Source organism: Pleurodeles waltl, chromosome 5 (assembly GCF_031143425.1).
Source record: "Pleurodeles waltl isolate 20211129_DDA chromosome 5, aPleWal1.hap1.20221129, whole genome shotgun sequence".
Classification (NCBI taxonomy): Eukaryota; Metazoa; Chordata; class Amphibia; order Caudata; family Salamandridae; genus Pleurodeles; species Pleurodeles waltl.
Window position 1 is genome coordinate 521,485,914 of NC_090444.1, and position 20,810 is coordinate 521,506,723.

A 20,810-nucleotide genomic window follows, 5' to 3' on the forward strand; every position below is an offset into this window, starting at 1 on the left:
TATGACTATGTTGGGTTTTATAATTTGTTTATGAAAGAACACATTTTAAGTAACTGCTTCAATGAAAAGTTGCATCAGTATCTGGTAGACCTAGGTCCAATTTCTCCCCAAGAATTGGGAAAGAAGGCAGACCACTGGGTCAAGACTAGGGTAACCAAAACTTCCACTGGGGGTGACCAAAAGAAAGGGGTTACAAAGCCTCCCCAGGAGAAAGTGGGTGACACTAGAAACAAAGAAAAAGAGTCCCCTGTAGGCCCCCAAAAACCAGACCAGGTGGGTGGGCCCCGAGACACAACCCAAAACAAAGGTGGGTACCAGGGTAAGAACTGGGATGCCACTAAGGCATGGTGCCATAACTGTAAACAGACAGGGCACCACACCAAGGACACTTCTTGTCCCAAAAACAAACCCCCTAGCAAAATTCCAGGGGTAACCAGTGTAGCCATTGGGGATGACTCCTCAGATGAGGAGGTCTTCATAGCCTTCAACTGGAAAAAGGGCCCAACAGGTGAGTTGGAGATTCCAGAGGGAAGTAGACACTTCCACCACCTACTGGTGAATGGAATCCCAGCCACTGCCCTGAGAGACACTTGTGCCAGTCACACTATTGTGCATGACAGGCTGGTGTTCTCAAACCAGTACATCCCAGGTGAGATGGCCAGAGTAAGAGTTAGCCCAGACAGGGTCACTGATAGGCCTGTGGCTTTTGTGCCCATAGAAGTGGGTGGGACTTTTAGCTGGAGAAGGGTGGTAGTCAGTACAGACCTCCCCCTTGATTGTCTCCTTGGAAATGACTACCCAGAGGTTAGTCAGAGCCCAAGAGAGGAACTGGTCCAGTGCCAGTCCTCTCCCAAGGATTCTGGAGGTCCTGCCCCTGCAGTAACTGCAAGTAGGCCCCAGAAGAAAAAGAAAAGAAAACAGACTAGGAAAGGTGGGCAACCTTTAGCCAAGGTTCCAGCAAGCCAAGGAGATTCTGCTCCAGTAGGGGAGAACTCCAAAAGTGGCACTGGTACAGTCCAACCTGACTCACAAGAAGTCCTGGCTAGTCAGGCAACTGTTAAGCCTGAGTGTGTGGCTCCTCAGCTAACAGAAGAAAGAGTGGAAGAAGGGTGTTTACTACAAGATGTGGTAACCCCCCACTCTGATACAGCAGACAGGCACCCTGAACCCAAAGAAGCCTGTAACTTAGCCCCTTCCCTTGTAGGTGAAGAGCTAAAGGTGTGGTTCTGGGCACTGACAGCTGTCAGTGGCCTCTGCTGGGTGTTAGCCTTTATGGCTGCACTATCCTTGGCATGGTGGTCAGACCCCATGCCAAATAGCAAGTTAGGCCCCCTGACCCTGTTGGTCATGGTGGGGTTACTCCAGCTCTGGGTAACCTCTTTGGGTAAGTTAGGGGTGACCCTGGCTAAGATAAGATTAGCAGAGGTGGATACCTCTAACCCCAAAATAGAGAGAATGGGTGAAGACATAAAAAGCACAGACAAGAGGCAGTTCAGACTAGGTCCTATCACTGTGGAAGTGGGTCAGTTCCCCAGAGGGAATGACCTGAACAGGAGGATGTAAGGCAGAGTAGGCCCTGCAACAAACCAGCCTATTTCCTCTACTCTTCCTCGCCTGACAGACTAGGAAGACTCTCCCAGCTTTGGCTGAGTCTCCTGGCCTGTGGGCTGGGGGGGGCTTGTGTAAAGAAATGGCTCCCTGTTGCAGTTACCCCCACTTTTTGCCTGATACTGATGCTGACTTGACTGAGAAGTGTGCTGGGACCCTGCTAACCAGGCCCCAGCACCAGTGTTCTTTCACCTAAAATGTACCATTGTTTCCACAATTGGCACAACCCTGGCACCTAGGTAAGTCCCTTGTAACTGGTACCCCTGGTACCAAGGGCCCTGATGCCAGGGAAGGTCTCTAAGGGCTGCAGCATGTCTTATGCCACCCTAGGGACCCCTCACTCAGCACAGACACACTGCTTGCCAGCTTGTGTGTGCTGATGGGGAGAAAATGACTAAGTCGACATGGCACTCCCCTCAGGGTGCCATGCCAACCTCCCACTGCCTGTGGCATAGGTAAGTCACCCCTCTAGTGGACCTTACAGGCCTAAGGCAGGGTGCACTATACCACAGGTGAGGGCATATGTGCATGAGCACTATGCCCCTACAGTGTCTAAGCAAAACCTTAGACATTGTAAGTGCAGGGTAGCCACAAGAGTATATGGTCTGGGAGTCTGTCAAAAACGAACTCCACAGCTCCATAATGGCTACACTGAATACTGGGAAGTTTAGTATCAAACTTCTCAGAATAATAAACCCACACTGATGCCAGTGTTGGATTTATTAAAAAATGCACACAGAGGGCATCTTAGAGATACCCCCTGTATTTTACCCAATTGTTCAGTGCAGGACTGACTGGTCTGTGCCAGCCTGCTGCTGAGAGACGAGTGTCTGACCTCATGCGGTGAGAGCCTTTGTGCTCTCTGAGGACAGAAACAAAGCCTGCCCTGGGTGGAGGTGCTTCACACCTCCCCCCTGCAGGAACTGTAACACCTAGCAGTGAGCTTCAAAGGCTCAAGCTTCGTGTTACAATGCCCCAGGGCACTCCAGCTAGTGGAGATGCCCGCCTCCTGGACCCAGCCCCCACTTTTGGCGGCAAGTCCAGGAGAGATAAGGAGAAAAACAAGGAGGAGTCACTGGCCAGTCAGGACAGCCCCTAAGGTGTCCTGAGCTGAGGTGACTCTAACTTTTAGAAATCCTCCATCTTGCAGATGGAGGATTCCCCCAATAGGATTAGGGATGTGACCCCCTCCCCTTGGGAGGAGGCACAAAGAGGGTGTACCCACCCTCAGGGCTAGTAGCCATTGGCTACTAACCCCCCAGACCTAAACACGCCCTTAAATTTAGTATTTAAGGGCTTCCCTGAACCTAAAGAGGTAGATTCCTGCAAACTACAAGAAGAAGGACTGCCTAGCTGAAAACCCCTGCAGAGGAAGACCAGAAGACGACAACTGCCTTGGCTCCAGAAACTCACCGGCCTGTCTCCTGCCTTCCAAAGAACTCTGCTCCAGCGACGCCTTCCAAGGTACCAGCGACCTCTGAATCCTCTGAGGACTGCCCTGCTTCGAAAAAGACAAGAAACTCCAGAGGACAGCGGACCTGCTCCAAAAAGACTGCAACTTTGTTTCAAGAAGCAGCTTTAAAGAACCCTGCAACTCCCCGCAAGAAGCGTGAGACTTGCAACACTGCACCCGGCGACCCCGACTCGGCTGGTGGAGAACCAACACCTCAGGGAGGACCCCCGGACTACTCTCCGACTGTGAGTACCAAAACCTGTCCCCCCTGAGCCCCCACAGCGCCGCCTGCAGAGGGAATCCCGAGGCTTCCCCTGACCGCGACTCTCTGAAACCTAAGTCCCGACGCCTGGAAAAGACCCTGCACCCGCAGCCCCCAGGACCTGAAGGACCGGACTTTCACTGGAGAAGTGACCCCCAGGAGTCCCTCTCCCTTGCCCAAGTGGAGGTTTCCCCGAGGAAGCCCCCCCTTGCCTGCCTGCAGCGCTGAAGAGATCCGTTGATCTCTCATAGACTAACATTGCAAACCCGACGCTTGTTTCTACACTGCACCCGGCCGCCCCCGCGCTGCTGAGGGTGAAATTTCTGTGTGGGCTTGTGTCCCCCCCGGTGCCCTACAAAACCCCCCTGGTCTGCCCTCCGAAGACGCGGGTACTTACCTGCAAGCAGACCGGAACCGGGGCACCCCCTTCTCTCCATTCTAGCCTATGCGTTTTGGGCACCACTTTGAACTCTGCACCTGACCGGCCCTGAGCTGCTGGTGTGGTGACTTTGGGGTTGCTCTGAACCCCCAACGGTGGGCTACCTTGGACCAAGAACTGAACCCTGTAATTTCTTACTTACCTGGTAAAACTAACAAAAACTTACCTCCCCCAGGAACTGTGAAAATTGCACTGTGTCCACTTTTGAAATAGCTATTTGTGAATAACTTGAAAAGTATACATGCAATTGAAATGATTCAAAGTTCCTAATGTACTTACCTGCAATACCTTTCAAACAAGATATTACATGTTAAATTTGAACCTGTGGTTCTTAAAATAAACTAAGAAAATATATTTTTCTATAACAAAACCTATTGGCTGGATTTGTCTCTGAGTGTGTGTACCTCATTTATTGTCTATGTGTATGTACAACAAATGCTTAACACTACTCCTTGGATAAGCCTACTGCTTGACCACACTACCACAAAATAGAGCATTAGTATTATCTATTTTTACCACTATTTTACCTCTAAGTGGAACCCTTGGACTCTGTGCATGCTATTCCTTACTTTGAAATAGCACATACAGAGCCAACTTCCTACACCGTCTGTCTGCAGATGGTAGCTTGTAGAATTAAAATGAACCATGTCAAATGGTTCCATCAATCCTTGCCAAAAAAGTGCCACAAACTGAGCCCCTTTACCTGTGATTCCGGTAACTGGGAGATCATGTGATCTAAAGAAGTTTTGCAGAATGATGTTTTCCAGAAACAAGTGTGACTGTTATAAGGGTGGGGGCAGTTTCTCGACAGAGTTGAACTATCCATGTTCCGGAATGCAAACTACGACACCTAACACAACATAGAACCTATAAGAGTTTAAAAGCCCAACAGTAAAGTTCATATAAATCATGTCCCAGGGTGATTGGGGAGTTGTCAGCAGTTGTAAAAGATCTATAGGACAAGTATGGGAATTCTTTGCTTGTGCATAAATAGTGCATTGTTCAATAAAAGATTGGATGGCTAAGTTCATCTTGACTTAGACCTATTAAATATTGGTATATTGCACTAGTCAAGGAGAGCCAAACTACACTACCCATGAGTCCATGCGATTGAAGCACATCCTCTTCCTGCTGGCATTGGTCAATAAGCCTCCCTTTTCTTAACTGGCACGCAGTATTAGGCAGTGGTGGCTGGTGACATTTCAAAGTGGTGGGGTGTAAACGTTTGGGATGAATTTTACGTCATGAGCGAGTCTGGCCGACATAAGGGTGTTCAGCCCATCCACTGCATTCATCTGTTCATGCATACATCTATCCATCCATCTAGAGACTCTCCCATTCAGTCATCCATCCGCCCATCCATGTATCCAATCACTAGAAAATAATCCACTTATTTGTCCATCATATGGAGGATTCATCCATTCATTCATGTATACAATCACTCATCCTTCTGGACACACTGTCCTGTCTTCCGCCCACCCATCCATGAACCTATCCTTTCTCCATGGGTCAATCACCAGAGCATCCAGCCATTCCCAGATGATCTCCTATCCATCCATCCATCTTGTAGAGAATGTTTCCATGTGTTACCTTAACAGTGTATATATGACTGTACTGAATTTGTTATAACGCTCCAAATGTTCTTCTATTGAAAAGAAGCATGTCATAACCTTGAAAATTAAATGCGCCTGCCAGGGCAATTAGGAGTCACACACCTCAGCCCCACCTCCAAATGTGTGACAGTCATTCACTTAAAAGAACCTAGACACTGATGATCATAAAACACGGGCCATGATATATATAATATCCCAGATGTCACTTAATGGACAAATTGCTGATTATTTTATGGGTTTAGGCAAACAGTGAAATTCAGATAGCACACAGAATGTTAATGAATCTTGACATAAACCGAAAGTAGCTTCGTTTTTGACGTGAAAACGTTAAAAGCTTTACCTCTCTCACACCTGGCACCTGGAACGTTGCCTTTAGATGACGGCAGCAGACTTAGCTCTGCCCTTAACAATGGGAACATTAACAAATACTTTGTAATTGATGAAAAGCAATTCATTTAAACGATCTTGTTCGCACATATTAGAACATTGGAAGTTGGCAGCTCCATTGAAAACAACGGAGTGCTGCGGGCTTTTACTGGCCGGTAAAAGCCGCAGCGCCAACATTCCAATGGGCTTTGTTCACAGCAGCAGCTGTGAACAAAGCCTCACGGAGCCCGAGGGGATTCTAATCCCCTCGGGCTCCGTGAGCAATTTGTTTTTTTAAAGAGAACATTCTGCCCTGAGTGGCAGAATGTTCTAATAGCCTTAGAACCCGCCGTAGCGGGCTCTACTGGCTATTAAAGGCCCTTTCCCTTGTTAAATGCCCTCGCCTTCGGCTCGGGCATTTAACTCGGGAGCAGGCCTTTAATAGCCGGTAGAGCCCGCTACAGCGGGTTCTAAGGCTATAGTAAAGTACAATTGCTTGCCTGTATTTAAGCCCCCAGAGATGTGGCTGCAGCAGCATTGCGGAGTCCTCCACACCTCAGCCCAGGCCAGTCTGGCGTGAGGCTGTCCCTGCCCCAGCCCTACTGGTGGGTCTCAGGGGCAGCAGTTTGTGCCTTTAGGGCAGTCTGTTGTTGAAACAATCTCCTTGCATGTTTTCCTGTCCATTGAAGGCCGGAGGGGGTGGGAAAGGAGGTGGGTTTCCTCTCATTGCAGCCCCTAGTGCCTTTCTGAGCATATGTGGCCGGGCCGGAATATGACAGTCCAGAGATTGTGGAGTGACAGTGGAGCAAGTCCTGCGGGAGGGCTAGTCAGAGCAGCCTGGGATGACAATGGGGCAAAGAAAGTGAGAGGAGAAAAGTGAGGGAGAGCGTAAAAAGAGTGAAAGAGAAGGGGTGAGGTAACCTGCATGTACATATTTTGCTTCCTCATATACCAACCCTCAGAACCAATCCAAGTGACACTCTCATACTGTTTATGAACGTAAACAGCATGACAGCAGACCCAGGACTGGAGCGGGCAGGTGACTCTAATGCTCCATCGGTGAATGGAAGATTGTGCCTGTGTTTCCCAGGCACTCTAATACAGCGGGAGTTCAGGAGGCTTCAAGTGCGCATGTCGGGCTGAACAGAACAAGACACCCGTCCCACCTGACATGCGCACCACATTTGATACGGACCAAGTACTCTATTACTGGATTGTCCACACCCTTCAATATACCCACCTGGCACACAGGAGAGCACGCTGCGAGCGCAGTGGCCAAGTTTGATGTGAGGTGGCAACTCGGAGGTAGGCAGTCGATCAACGCCCCCACACCCTTAGAGGGAAACCACCCCTGCTATTAGGTCCAGTCCCACTGCATGAGGGATTAGCTCCTTGGCCGATGTGTTGTTGAGCCCTACACCATGCCTTGCAGCTCGAGCACACCTCAATGCTTGGATACTGTGTTATACATGGAGTTTCTTCTCCCCCATACAGAGGACAAAATAAGCCCCACATTCCATGCCATTCGAGATCTTCTACAAGACGGTTTGAACAAGGTAGGCTGTAGAGCCCACAAGCTCTACACCATTGAGAATAGCGCTCCTATATAATTACAGAAACTTGGCTAACTGAGTGACTTTTTTTGTACCCTCCATTTACTGCCACTCCAAAGCAGCAGAGACTCTTACCCTCCATAAATATAATAAATATGAGCGTGTATAAAAAGGAGGCAAAATAATGATGTTTGATGTACAATACTTGTCTGGATATACATTGTTGAATTTCCCATGATTTATCACTATAGGTTGAAACATACCTCCCTTGGGGTTACACAGAACATCTGCCACCCTACAATCACTGCATTGTGTCAATAAAATACATGAAGACTGTTATGCAAAACCTAATGGTTCTAAGGCTCCCTGACTCCATTTAATGTTTTAAACAAAGAGGTGTCACCTCAGAAATGTGGAATATAGTTCTTATTTTTTACATGTAGTGTCCGCTATGAAACCATGAAAGCCCTAATGAAGACCTTCATACTTAATTGCTAGACCCACAGAAGGTTGAATCGTGTCGCCGTTATTGAGTGTGGTTCAGGGCACACCCCTATGAGTGTCAATAGAAGCCAGAGGTCTGGAATCATGACAAAGGAAACCTGTTAAAGCAACAACTAAGGGTGTCACACTTTACCCCAACCCCAGAGGGTAATTTGTAGTACTTGCGATAAACATAAGGAAGACAAGTCTGTATCTTCTATGTTAATGAAATTTATGTTGGACACTTATTTTTGTTACATGGATTTATATTGATAACATAAAATATTTGTTTTGTGAGTAAACCTAAAGGCCTGTTCCACTGTTTTAAATATGTTAAACATTTATGTGAATATACCATTAACTATTTCATGATCAAAAAGTCATTTTTACAAGTTCAAGTAACGTCTTTCATTTATAACTGTTTAAAACGTTTTTGTCTCTGTGTCCATTATGTTATGTTTGTATACGAACGTCTCTAGTACATCTTTAGGTTGCTGTACAGATATGTGATAATCTCTAAATAACTTATTGAAAAATATTAAATGTGTTGCTTTGACTGTGTATGTTCGAAGTAATTTTGCCGCCACTGTAACTCTTGAAGAATGTATGGTGTTTGCGGTGCTAAAATCACCATCTTCCTAGCTTTCAGGAACAGGCAGACTTAAATGAGAAAACCACATTTTTCAAAACAATTTTGGCATTTTACTGGGACCTACCCCTGTTTTACTATTTTTGGATCCCGGACAGCTAAACATTTCTGAAAAGTAGACACAATTCTGAATTCAGCAAGGGGTCATTTGTGTAAATCCTTCAAGGTTTTCCCACAGGAGGTAACAGCCAGAATAAAAAACATATTGAAATTGAGGTGAAAAAAAGAGCCATTTCCAGCCATGTTTTCTTCTATAACTTTTTCCAGGAATGGCAGATTTTTTAAGCAAGATAGCGTTACGTCGGCGGACTCTTTTGATTGTGGAGATGTATATAGTACTTGTAGGTTCATCAAGAACTCTAGGTACCCAGAGCCAATAGAGCTGCACCTTGCAATGGGTTTTCATTGTATACCGGGTAAACAGCAATTCATTTGGTGAAATATAAAGACTGATAAATGGGTATCAAGGAAACCTCTGTATTTCCAAAATGGGCACAAGATAAGGTGTTGAGAAGCAGTGGTTATTTGCATATCTCTGAATCTAGCATGTGAATTACAGGGCATCTATGGGTAACATTTCATGTATCACTGCAGTTCTTGCTGGAGACGTGATGCGGACATAATGATTGTCAATTTGGACTGTAATGCTGTAATGCCGCTACGTATCCTATGAACAGTGCAGTTTATGTGTTGTTATTATAAAAGTACTAAATAAAGTTTTTTAAAAAAAATTGTACCTCACTGGTGTGGGTAGGCCTACTGCCCACGACAGGAAACGCAACATGGACACATCATATTTTTCCAATGAAAAATGACGTGTTTTTTGCAAAGTGTCTAGCTGTGGATTTTGGCCTCTGGCTCAGCTGCCACCTAGTAAAACCTACCAAACCTATCCATTTTTAAAAACTAGACCCCTTGGGGAACCCAGGATAGAGTAACTTGTTGCGCTCTAACCAGGTTCTGTTACCCAGAATCCTGTGCAAACCTCAATATTTTGCAAAAAAACCCCATTTTTGCTTACATTTCGGTGATAGAAAGTTCTGGAATCTGAGAGGAGCCACAAATTTGTTTCAACCCAGCATTCCCCCAAGTCTCTTGATAAAAATGATACCTCACTTGTGTGGGTAGGCCTAGTGCCCGTGTCAGCAATAGATCACACAGTGGTCAATGTTGGCCCTTACATGATGGCAACTGTTGACCTTGGGGTGATCCATTCCTGACGCAGGCACCAGCTAGAGGCACTCAAGTGGGGTAGCGTTTTTATCAGAACAGGTGGGGAAACACTGGGTGGTAGGAATTTTGTGGATCCCAGCATATTCCTGTAGTTTGTGTGACAGAAATGCATGAAAAAACAGAGTTTTTATTCAACATTTCAGCTTTGCAGGGTATTCTGGGTAAGAAAACTTTGGGGAATTCACACAAGTCAACCTCTGAGGCCCCCCCCCCCCGGATGTCTACTTTCCAGAAATGTCTCGGTTTGGTAGGTTTTCCTATATGGCCACTGAGCCCAGACCAAAAACCAGGTGCCTGCCTTACAAAACCAGGTTGTTTTGGGATAGATAATTTTGATGTCTCCACAATACGATTTGGGCGGTGGAATTTGGAGCTGAACTAAATTGGGGAGCTCCCAAGAGAGTACCCTCTCTGTGATTACCGCCGCATGCACCTACTCTCTGGGTTGGGCTAACCCACTATTGTCCCGCTGCAAAGAATGTGCTTGCGAAGGGACAGCAGGACTGTCCTCATCACCTCCCTCATAATCACTGGAAGAGGAGTTATCAAATGGGACTCCTCCGACTGAAAAATCACTCCCAGTTTCTGCGCCATTGTCCTATCCCTCAGATCCTGTCTCAGTATCTGCTGTCTCAGTCTCTGAACCTATGTCAGAGGTGTCCTCTATAACCCGAGTTTGGGCTTGAGCAGCAGTTATAAAACGAGATGCCATCTTTGCTACTGGCTAAACTGTTGTTCTAAAACACTGGCCTACATAGACAGGCACAGAATTGCTGGTGGGTGTGTGTGTGTGTGTGTGATACCTGCAACAGTAGAGGCCACCTTACCTTCGCTTCTTCCCTCAATCAGCATGTTCTCTCAAGACACTCAAAAAAACAAAAAAGACACACTATTACTTCACCTTGTCACATATCAATCGGCACAGTCTTTAGCGCCTCAAGTGCCCAGACCAACAATCATTATTGGTTCTCCCAATACCTCCTCCGATTCCCTCACTACCACCTGGCAAAAATGCATTTCATCTCTCCATAGCCCACCTTGCGCATACATTTCATTTGTATTGCTAGTGTAGGTAATGGCAGGCTTTACTAAACCACTCAGCTATTCACATATAATACAGTTTTGATCCTTGCAGTAGGCATATAAACCTTCTGCACTACTTTATGGCATCAAAACTACCACTAGACGAAAGTCAGATCCATTTTCTAGCAGAAACATAATCACAAGAGTTACTTGACTTTTTTATTGCTGCCTGAAAGCTACAGTTGAAACGCGTCAGTTGAAGTATGTGCATTGCTTTGAAGACGCAAGCCTCAACTGCAACAAAACTGGTGCCGAATATATATATATTTTATATATATATATATATATATATATATATATATATATATATATATATATATATATATATATATGTAGATCACTTTTATATGTGGGTGTGGTTTTCCTGGGGGCCGATATAAATATATATATATATATATATATAGAGAGAGAGAGAGATCTATCTATAGACATATCTATATATATATATGCATATCTATATATAGATATATCTATCTGTACAGATAGATATATCTACATAGATATGTCTATATATAGATCTATATATATATATAGATCTATATATTTTTTTAACAGCTGTATGTTTCTTTGGGGGCCATAGTGGCCCCAAGGGAAACCATACAGCTGTTGAAAAAAATGATTGCCCCTACAGTGGGTCTCACTGGGAACCCCCTGTCAATTTCATTATTTATTTTTTCAAACATTTCAATTTTTACACCCGGGGGGGGGGAGGTGGGCGGGTGCGATCAAGTGCAATCGCGCCCCACCAAGGATAAACCTACCTTTGATCGAGGGCCAGGAAACCCATTCAGGAAGGCCTCGTGTTGTAATATGATATTAGAACCTTAGGAGGTTCTGGAGGATCGGGAACCTGAGGGAGAACACTGTGACGGGAGGTTCGGGAACGTGGGGAGAGAGCAAGGAGAGCTGGAAGATCGGTTGGGGAAAGACGAGGAGGCTGGGATATTATTTACGGATACTTCGACATAAAAGAAATAAACATTAGGAAACATTTCACAACTATTCTTGAGTCACGTTGGGTCAATGAATTTTTCGGAGAGAAAGGTTGTTGATGAGGATTGGAAATTCAGGGAACAAGAGAAATCTGTCAAGAGTAAAAGTTATTTTGATAAAAGGAATGCTGTGAAGAAGACTATTGTAAATGTTGGTGATTGGGTTATGGTCAAGAATCCTGTGTTGAAGACTTGTAATAAGAGAGTTGGTTCTCCTTTAAAGGTTGTGAAACTTTTCACTAATGCTGTAAAACTAAGCGATGGCCGTATTTGGAACTTAAATAGAATAAGTAAGTTTAATGCTTACGCTACGAGTTTGGAAACTTTAAGGTGTCAGAATGAGGAGAATTCTTGTTCGGCTGATAATATCGAAATGAGGAAATCTAAAAGGAACATCAAGACCCCTTTGCACCTAAAAGACTATGGCCCTCATTCCAACAGGCTGGCGGTGCTTCCAGGGCCATTCTGACCGCGGCGGTAAAGCTGCGGTCAGAAAAGGGGAACCGGTGTTTTCCCGCCGGTTTTCCCCTGGCCCAGGGAATCCTCCATGGCAGCGCTGCATGCAGCACCGCCATGGGGATTCCGACCCCCTTCCCGCCAGCCTGTTTCTGGCGGTTTACACCGCCAGAACCAGGATGGAGGGAACGGGTGTCGTGGGGCCCCTGGGGGCCCCAGCACTGCCCATGCCACTGGCATGGGCAGTGCAGGGGCCCCCTAACAGGGCCCCATTAAGATTTTCACTGTCTGCTTTGCAGACAGTGAAAATCACGACGGGTGCTACTGCACCCGTCGCACCCCTGCAACTCCGCCGGCTCCATTCGGAGCCGCTTCATTGTTGCAGGGTCTTTCCCGCTGAGCCGGCGGGCGCCCTTTTGGCGGTCGCCCGCCGGCCGAGCGGGAAAGTCTAAATGACCCCTGCGGTCTTTTGACCGCGGTGCGGTCTTTCGACGGGGTTACTTTGGCGGGCGGCCTCCACCGCCCGCCAAAGTTAGAATGACCCCCTATATCTTAAATGGACGGAGAGAAAGTACTTCAAATGCTGTTGATGAAAGACCAAGAAGAAATATCAAGACTCCATACTACCTCAGGAACTTTGTTATGAAATGATGTATATCTTTGTGTCTCTTATGTGTTGGTACTTCGAATGTTACTTTTTCTTAATAATTTCGTTTATGTTTTCTTTATTGTTGTAATTTAAAAAAAATATATATTTCTATTCATGTTGGTTAGGTAACATAGGGGGGAGGTGTGTTGTAATATGATATTAGAACCTTAGGAGGTTCGGGAGGATCGGGAACGTGAGGGAGAACACTGTGACGGGAGGTTCGGGAACGTGGGGAGAGAGCGAGGAGAGCTGGAAGATCGGTTGGGGAAAGACGAGGAGGCTGGGATATTATTTACGGAGACTTCGACATAAAAGAAATAAACATTAGGAAACATTTCACAACTATTCTTGAGTCACGTTGGGTCAATGAATTTTTCGGAGAGAAAGGTTGTTGATGAGGATTGGAAATTCAGGGAACAAGAGAAATCTGTCAAGAGTAAAAGTTATTTTGATAAAAGGAATGCTGTGAAGAAGACTATTGTAAATGTTGGTGATTGGGTTATGGTCAAGAATCCTGTGTTGAAGACTTGTAATAAGAGAGTTGGTTCTCCTTTAAAGGTTGTGAAACTTTTCACTAATGCTGTAAAACTAAGCGATGGCCGTATTTGGAACTTAAATAGAATAAGTAAGTTTAATGCTTACGCTACGAGTTTGGAAACTTTAAGGTGTCAGAATGAGGAGAATTCTTGTTCGGCTGATAATATCGAAATGAGGAAATCTAAAAGGAACATCAAGACCCCTTTGCACCTAAAAGACTATGGCCCTCATTCCAACAGGCTGGCGGTGCTTCCAGGGCCATTCTGACCGCGGCGGTAAAGCCGCGGTCAGAAAAGGGGAACCGGCGTTTTCCCGACGGTTTTCCCCTGGCCCAGGGAATCCTCCATGGCAGCACTGCATGCAGCACCGCCATGGGGATTCCGACCCCCTTCCCGCCAGCCTGTTTCTGGCGGTTTACACCGCCAGAACCAGGATGGAGGGAACGGGTGTCGTGGGGCCCCTGGGGGCCCCAGCACTGCCCATGCCACTGGCATGGGCAGTGCAGGGGCCCCCTAACAGGGCCCCATTAAGATTTTCACTGTCTGCTTTGCAGACAGTGAAAATCACGACGGGTGCTACTGCACCCGTCGCACCCCTGCAACTCCGCCGGCTCCATTCGGAGCCGCTTCATTGTTGCAGGGTCTTTCCCGCTGAGCCGGCGGGCGCCCTTTTGGCGGTCGCCCGCCGGCCGAGCGGGAAAGTCTAAATGACCCCTGCGGTCTTTTGACCGCGGTGCGGTCTTTCGACGGGGTTACTTTGGCGGGCGGCCTCCACCGCCCGCCAAAGTTAGAATGACCCCCTATATCTTAAATGGACGGAGAGAAAGTACTTCAAATGCTGTTGATGAAAGACCAAGAAGAAATATCAAGACTCCATACTACCTCAGGAACTTTGTTATGAAATGATGTATATCTTTGTGTCTCTTATGTGTTGGTACTTCGAATGTTACTTTTTCTTAATAATTTCGTTTATGTTTTCTTTATTGTTGTAATTTAAAAAAAATATATATTTCTATTCATGTTGGTTAGGTAACATAGGGGGGAGGTGTGTTGTAATATGATATTAGAACCTTAGGAGGTTCGGGAGGATCGGGAACGTGAGGGAGAACACTGTGACGGGAGGTTCGGGAACGTGGGGAGAGAGCGAGGAGAGCTGGAAGATCGGTTGGGGAAAGACGAGGAGGCTGGGATATTATTTACGGAGACTTCGACATAAAAGAAATAAACATTAGGAAACATTTCACAACTATTCTTGAGTCACGTTGGGTCAATGAATTTTTCGGAGAGAAAGGTTGTTGATGAGGATTGGAAATTCAGGGAACAAGAGAAATCTGTCAAGAGTAAAAGTTATTTTGATAAAAGGAATGCTGTGAAGAAGACTATTGTAAATGTTGGTGATTGGGTTATGGTCAAGAATCCTGTGTTGAAGACTTGTAATAAGAGAGTTGGTTCTCCTTTAAAGGTTGTGAAACTTTTCACTAATGCTGTAAAACTAAGCGATGGCCGTATTTGGAACTTAAATAGAATAAGTAAGTTTAATGCTTACGCTACGAGTTTGGAAACTTTAAGGTGTCAGAATGAGGAGAATTCTTGTTCGGCTGATAATATCGAAATGAGGAAATCTAAAAGGAACATCAAGACCCCTTTGCACCTAAAAGACTATGGCCCTCATTCCAACAGGCTGGCGGTGCTTCCAGGGCCATTCTGACCGCGGCGGTAAAGCCGCGGTCAGAAAAGGGGAACCGGCGTTTTCCTGACGGTTTTCCCCTGGCCCAGGGAATCCTCCATGGCAGCACTGCATGCAGCACCGCCATGGGGATTCCGACCCCCTTCCCGCCAGCCTGTTTCTGGCGGTTTACACCGCCAGAACCAGGATGGCGGGAACGGGTGTCGTGGGGACCCTGGGGGCCCCAGCACTGCCCATGCCACTGGCATGGGCAGTGCAGGGGCCCCCTAACAGGGCCCCATTAAGATCTTCACTGTCTGCTTTGCAGACAGTGAAAATCACGACGGGTGCTACTGCACCCGTCGCACCCCTGCAACTCCGCCGGCTCCATTCGGAGCCGCTTCATTGTTGCAGGGTCTTTCCCGCTGAGCCAGCGGGCGCCCTTTTGGCGGTCGCCCGCCGGCCCAGCGGGAAAGTCTAAATGACCCCTGCGGTCTTTTGACCGCAGTGCGGTCTTTCGACGGGGTTACTTTGGCGGGCGGCCTCCGTCGCCCGCCAAAGTTAGAATGACCCCCTATATCTTAAATGGACGGAGAGAAAGTACTTCAAATGCTGTCGATGAAAGACCAAGAAGAAATATCAAGACTCCATACTACCTCAGGAACTTTGTTATGAAATGATGTATATCTTTGTGTCTCTTATGTGTTGGTACTTCGAATGTTACTTTTTCTTAATAATTTCGTTTATGTTTTCTTTATTGTTGTAATTTAAAAAAAATATATATTTCTATTCATGTTGGTTAGGTAACATAGGGGGGAGGTGTGTTGTAATATGATATTAGAACCTTAGGAGGTTCGGGAGGATCGGGAACGTGAGGGAGAACACTGTGACGGGAGGTTCGGGAACGTGGGGAGAGAGCGAGGAGAGCTGGAAGATCGGTTGGGGAAAGACGAGGAGGCTGGGATATTATTTACGGAGACTTCGACATAAAAGAAATAAACATTAGGAAACATTTCACTACCTGTTTTGGATCTGTTTGTTCATTCAACACCTCGTTTGAAAGGGGAAAATCTCTCCTTTCAAATGAGACCTTCCCGAACGTCGGCAAAGCGCATTTGGGCCTGTTTCAGCCGCTTCCTGCTCTGGTGGGGAAAACAGATAGTGACGTTAGCGCGCCTCATGGCATGCTGACATCACAAAGGGGCGGGGTAGACACAGAAGATCTTCTGTGTCTCCCCGGGTTTTTTAAATAAAAAAAATCCTTTGGTGCGACGCATCAGAGGATTTTTTTTAACCCGCTCCCTGGTGTCGGCCACTCATCGTGACCCGCACCATGGAGGTAGTGCAGGTGTTGGCCAGTGGCTGACACCCGCACTGAAGAGGTTAAGTTTCTACATTGAATGGCAACCAAATGTCAGGATACTTTTGAATCAGAATTGAAGGCTGATTGGAGCGTTTGAAGATCACTGACACAATATCATGGTAAACAATATCACTGACAAGAATATTGTGTCAAAAATACCATTTCCCACAATATTGTAATCGTATACTTATTATGGTAAGTACAGAAATATTGGAAAAAAATATCGGGACACTAATATCGTCCACAAATAGACAACAATATAGAATTTTTAATAGAAATCGTTTTAAGCATTAAATGTTAAATATTTTATTATTTTAGTATATCATTTTATAATAATGTAAATTAAATATATTCCACTAAAATGTAATACCGTATATAATATATATAAATAAGAAAAATATGTTAATGTAGAAATAAATAAAATATTAAAAGCTGAATAATCCAAAAACATATTTTCAAAAAATACTATGAACATTAAAATAAAATAAAACAAATTACATATATAAAAAACAAAAATGTTATAAACTCTATTCAACCAACATAATAACAACTATTGCATTCTAAAAATATGAAATATACTATTCCCATCCTAGTTTATTCAATGATAAGGAAAGTATTGGACTTCAGAGGGGTGACATTTACTTTTCCCACTCCAGTAGGCACAACACTAGAGGAACTGTTGGACTTTGGAGGGGTAAAATGTACTATTTCCACTCCAGATTGTGCAACAGCAGGTAAAGCATTTAATTTTGAAGAGGTGAAATTTACTGTTCCCACTCCAATCAAAACAACAGTAGGGAAAGTGTTAGGCTTTGGAGGGGTAAAACCTACTATTTCTACTCCATTCTCTGAAACAATAGGGAAAGCATTAGATTTCAAAGGTATGCAATTTACTATTCCCACTTCAAAGAGTGCAATGGTAGGGACAGTGTTGGACTTTGGAGAGGTACAATTTAAAATTCCCACTCCAGTCTGTGAAACAGCAGGTAAAGCATTGCATTGTGGGGGGTTGGGGCCTTACTATTCCCAATCCAAATAGTGCCACAGTAGGGAAAGTGTTGAATTGCAATGAAATTATTTTTACTATTCCTACTTTCCTACTGCAGGAACAAGAGCAGAGAAAGTACTTCACTTGTAACACATAATTACATATATAGATAACACTATGAATGTAGAAAATATATTAAACTCAATATAAACATAATGTAACATAAATGTATATGTGATACAAATTTTTAAAAAATCAATTTACTTAATTACTGTTCAATAAAATAATGAATAATCAATTAATCAACAATTGCTATTCAATTAATAATTAACTTTCTTCCCTATACCCCTCCAAACCTAGCAGCTCACACTTAAAATATAACATAACAAATAAGTATTCCATAATTTACATATCTAAAATCAGTGAAAGAATGAATCAACAATTATTATTAATTAATTATTGCTTGATTAACTTTACAACATAGACCCCTACTAACCTATGAGGCCACAACTAAAATATAATTTAAATAAATATTCCATAGTTGAAAATTCAAATAATTAATTAATTTACAAATAATAATTATTAATTAATAATTCATTTCCTGACCCATGCTCCCACAAACCTACCATCCTGCAACTAAAATGGCAGTGAAATAAATCAGTATTCCATATTTTAGATAATTAAAAATTAATTAAATAGGTCATTAAAATTATTAATAAATCATTACTTAATTAACTTTCCGCCATAGACACCTACAAACCTAGCTGCCCACAACTAAAATATAAGTCAAATAAATAAGTATTCCATAAATTACATAATAAAATCAATTAAATAATGAATTAACAATTGATAATTAATTGTTAATTATTATGTATTCAACCTCTCACCCTATACCCCTACAAACATAACAGCCTACAAATAACATATAACAAAACTAAATCGATATTACATATTTTACATAATAAATATCAATGATATAATCAAATAAAATGTATTATATAATTCATAATTATTATTAACTAATTAACTTCCAACCCTATCCCCCTACAAACCCAACAACCCGCTAGGACACTTTAAATTAAAGTACTTAAAAAATTAGAAATCACCTAAAATTACAAGAAATATTTATAAAAATAACCTTTATATAAACAATAGTACATAAAATAATATATAAACTAAAACACATTCAAATAATTAAAGGACAATATTTCTAACCACTATATTAGCGAAAACAATATTTAAAAAATGGATATAATTTAAAAAAGATATTACTTACCTAAAAAAGATATTCGTGTCAATGATATTTTTTTATCACTGTATTTATTTTCCAATATTTCTGCCTGCTGCTACTTTTCAATTGATATTCTGTCCAAACACCACGTTTGAAATGACATCTGTTTCTTTGCCATCTTCTGTGTCAATGATACTCAGAAACTAGGATTTGTGTCTATGTTTACCTGGACAGCTTGATTTTGAAGGGCTGGAAGGCTCATGGGGATGGTGTCACTCTCAAATAAGAACATGAATTTAATCATTTAACTTTTAAGCGAAACAAGACTTATTGAACATCCCTTCAGATAAGCCAGTTACATATGCTTAATGGGCATGTTTCAGTTCTCTCTTTGGGGCCTAGCAGATTGATGAAAGGAGGAGTGGGATGCTGGAAGCAGAAATGTTATTATGTAAGCAGGACAGATGCATGCCATAGGCACTTGCATATTACTTTTTTACCATGAGAGGCCATCCATATGTCTGAAAACCCAACGCTTCTGACAAACACCCAGATTTTGTGAATCTATGATGGAATTAACCTCTTAGGCGCCACGGCTGCTACGTACCAAGAATTAAGGTATAGGAGTGCGGTGAAAATCCATAAATGTGTCACCCAGAGACTGAAACGTATGCCCATGAGGAAGTGTGGCCACACATATTATCACCTGCCTTTTTGGGGGCTGAGTCAAAACATTTAAATTTGTAATATGTAACAAGCAACATAAGTCTCTGTTCAGGTGTGGATCACCCCTCACTACTGGTAGAGCTATAATAAGGAAGAGGAGTGGGTAAAGTGGTAATGGTGTATAAATGATATTAGGCAACATCTACACGGTTTCCTTAATTATATTTATTGCATTTTCTGTTAGGACACTGTCATCTCCTGTAGGGTAAACACTCACCCTCCTTGACAAGCAAGCTCTAGCAATACATGCCGTGGTCACACCGCAGTGAGTAGCTACACAAAAAGCTCTCAAGTTTTTATGTGATTGCATGTGGCATTACCCCATCAGCAGCATGCTCCTATATTGTAAATCCATGTTTGTGGTTGTGTTTGTCAGACCCCTCAGGATATTGTAGCAAGTATTAGCAAATTTTGTGCCACTAAAATTGAAATTTTGAGGCACAGAGTTGCATGTTTTGGGGCATTACTATGGCACTTTATCTTACTTGCAATCATTCCTTTTCAGCTTTAAATCTATGGAAACTACTTCATCAGAGTATTCCACTTTTAAATAAGCATGTTTAAAGTATCTGGGGAGTGTTTGTTTGCTATGCATTCTTTTTTGGTAACATTCTTGAGGAGAGGTTAAGCCAAGCACACAAGTGAATGGTGGCCAGCTGTCCTGTTTTCTGTGGGATTGTGCTGACTTAGGGCTCTCTGTCCCATGTCCCAGAGTCATATGCTGTAGGTCACCAAATGTCCTAATATTTGCCAATGAGAGACAATAAAGTACAAAAATGTATAAAAGTGAGAGGATACGAAGTACAGAGCAGCTGCGCATGATGCAGAGGGACACTTCGGCAGGGTGTCCCCCTGTCATCTTTCAGTCCCTTATGAGGTGAACATCATGAGCTGTGAATAGGTACTGAATGCTGTACGGAGAATCCAAAGCAACACCGGTGTCCTGCACAAAGTGAATTCAATGTTCTGTTGTCTTGTTGACAATCCTACGCATGCAGTGCCTGGAGGACCATAATTTCAACGCCAGTGTTGCAATCTTGCACCAGTGAGCTTTTCTGTTCTTTGTTATGGATTGTGTGTTATGTATTTGTGTATTAACAATGGCAAGTAGTAGAATGTTTCAAGGATATTTGGATTATAGAAGTGAAAGTCTGTTTTACTATAAACATGAACTTGGAGGGAGTTTACGATTGGAAGAGAAGGGTTTCATTTTGAGAATGACATACTTCTCTGAAGTTAGGGGACAGAACGTAACATGACATCACAATGTAGAGTGAGCAAACAGAGAACACTCTTGCTCTCACCTTGAGGATAGTAGGTTTATTTTGGTCGTATTGCATCAAAGCATGTTTTGTTTGACAACGGCAATGTTCCTGATTAATAATATGGTGTCTTATCAAGGTGACTGATTGACACTTGTTTGGTATAAGTCAATAAGGACGCTCCATGAAGGACCACACG